The sequence below is a fragment of the Lactuca saligna genome, chromosome 8 (genome assembly GCF_052625555.1).
Source record: "Lactuca saligna cultivar CGN05327 chromosome 8, ASM5262555v1, whole genome shotgun sequence".
In the NCBI taxonomy this organism is placed as follows: domain Eukaryota; kingdom Viridiplantae; phylum Streptophyta; class Magnoliopsida; order Asterales; family Asteraceae; genus Lactuca; species Lactuca saligna.
Genome location: NC_136424.1, coordinates 138,341,074 through 138,343,742, shown reverse-complemented (window position 1 = coordinate 138,343,742; position 2,669 = coordinate 138,341,074). Strand labels below are relative to the sequence as shown.

At 28.3% G+C, this 2,669-nt stretch overlaps 1 long non-coding RNA gene across 1 annotated transcript; it reads right to left on the bottom strand.

Annotated features, from left to right (window-relative positions):
* Window positions 1–224: 224 nt before the first annotated feature.
* On the bottom strand, window positions 225–1,166 carry LOC145008938 (uncharacterized). The gene is made up of 3 exons (XR_013663693.1): window positions 869–1,166; window positions 668–762; window positions 225–433 (listed from the first exon to the last, which is right to left on the bottom strand). It is a non-coding gene; the product is annotated as an uncharacterized LOC145008938 (long non-coding RNA).
* Window positions 1,167–2,669: the final 1,503 nt, after the last annotated feature.

Below are 2,669 nucleotides of genomic sequence, written 5' to 3'. Positions count from 1 at the left end.
ATTTATAAGGATATAACTTCGAAATGACAAATCACAGTTAAGTTATATGAGTATAGTTTTTAAAATGCTTGCCACTTCCAAATAACCAACAACTATGTCTTTCAAATTTACAACACAAATCTTGAGACACATAGTTAAATTTGACCCTCCTCTTTATAATAAAAAAATACATAATCAAATTTCGAATAAGTTTTATTTACCGGAAGGTCTTTTCATGTGTTTAATACAAATAACAATGCCAAAGCTTTATTTATACACATGTTGTTTAGATATAGAACAATATTCAGCAGAGCTTAAAAATAGGGCCTAACATTATCATAAATACACATGCATGAGAAATTTCTACGGTTTGAGAAACTTGTCTAAACCAATCACTCGCTTCTTTAAGCATTGATAACGTCACTTCATGTTCAATTCCTGGTTCGACTATCACCTAAATTTCATTTGTAATAAGACATGGAATCACATCATATACAACACAATATTACATCATATAACATTATACTTTACTGTTGTTTATCAATATAGAATATCTATTCAATTTTTTACATATAATATCAACATACTAATATTCTTTGTTAGTAAAGTACATTGTTATTCCGTGCAATTTGCCCATTTAGAAAAATCAAGAAACATTTGTCAAGACCCAAAAGTCAAAAGCCAATACCTTGAAATGAGTCAAAGAATGGGCGTCGAAAGCCTTTTGTGTTGTTGATATGGTAGCATCAAGTCATTCTAGTGGGCAACGGGGATCGACTTCACCTGATACTTTTACCATAATATATATATATATATATATATATATATATATATATATATATATATATATATATTGGATCAAGAAGAGTGGGTAGATTGGTCATTTCACCGTTTATAATCAACAAAGGGTGTACTGCAATGACTGGGACTGTATGATGTGAGTCAAACTCAGATGCCAAACCAGGAGTTATTCTGTTCCAAACTTGCTCAAAAAAGTAGCACAAGATCGAAAGTTAGACGCCAATTCGATGCACGTCTACAACAACATATCAATCTTTATGAAACTTACCTTTTCTACAACCTCTTTGTCAATTGTATCCTTCCCTAAATCAATCCTTGCTTCTGAAGAAAAAGAATATAAAAGTAACATCACAAAATCATGCAAAAGAAATTACAATTTAGAAAGAGTGAATATGCTAAGTATAACCATAAGATTCTAAAAACCATATATATATATATATATATATATATATATATATATATATATATATATATATATATATATATATATATATATATATACATAAAGAGAATTTTAATAAATATTTGGCTTGGGTTGGTTGCCAATGAAGGTAGTCTAAAGGGAGTAGGTTTTGGTGGTGGGCCCACATGGATTTTTTATTAAATAATTTTCTAAACAAAAATTAAATAAAAAATAATTTTAAAAATAAAATTATAAGGGTAAAGTGGTCAATTTAAGTTAATAAAGATAAAATATACGCACGAAAATAAAGTTGTAGGGACGGTACGAGTGAAAAAAAAATTTAGGGACCAATCACACAAATCACCTTAAACCACACGGACCATTCGCTTGGTGTGTGATTAATCGCTAGGCGACCTTGAACCGATTATGATTAGGGTGCTTGGCGGAAATTAGTCAAAATCGGGCTCGGCAGTCATTGGCACTCTTTAGCGGTAATAGGTGGGAAATATTTAAAAAATTCCAAATTTTTAATTTTCAAACATTACTTTAAAATATTAAAATTTCATATTTTTAAGTTTTCAAATTTTAAAATATTATTCTAAAATATTCAAATTTTCAAATTTTAAAAATTTTAAATTTTCAAATACTTATTTTTTTTAGGATATATTAATTTTTTAAATAATTTAGGGTTCCCAATTAATCTCCTCCGACTAATCCCCACCTACTTCAATTAATCGTTTACGGTAAACCATCAGCTATCGTCGAACGATTTTCATAACTTTGCATTTAGGATATGTAGCGAGTAAATTATGAAAACCGATTGTGTCATTTAGGATACTCGTTATGTCGATTACAGAAATTGTCTGTTTCATTTAGGATATCCATTATGTAAATTACAAAAATCGTTTGTTTCGTTGAGGATATGCATTATGTACATTAAGAAAATTGTTTGTTTCATTTAGGATATGCATAGAGTAAAATACAAAAACCGTTTGTTTCATTTAGGATATAGATTATGTACATTATAAAATCGTTTGATTCATTTAGGATATGCATTATGTAAATTACGAAAATTGTTGTTTCATTTAGGATATGCATCGAGTAAATTACAAAAATCATTTGTTTCATTTAAGATATGCATCGAGTAAATTACAAAAATTGTTTGTTTCATTTAGGATATGTAATTATGTAAATTATGAAAATCATTTATATCATTCATGATATGTGTCGATTAAATTACCAAAATTGTTTGTTTCATTTAGAATATGTTGTTTTTGCATGTTTTTCTTTTCAGTCTTTCTTTTTTGAAATTGTATTAAAGTTCATATTTTTATTTTTTTTGTATAGAAATTGAAATTGTAACTGAACCTGCATTTGATGATATTACACCTTGAGATCCCGATTTCACAAGGGATGAAGGTGGGGCAATATATGTCAAATTGGGTTAATGTTATCTTAATGTAAGCACTTCACCTTTTTCAGCCCT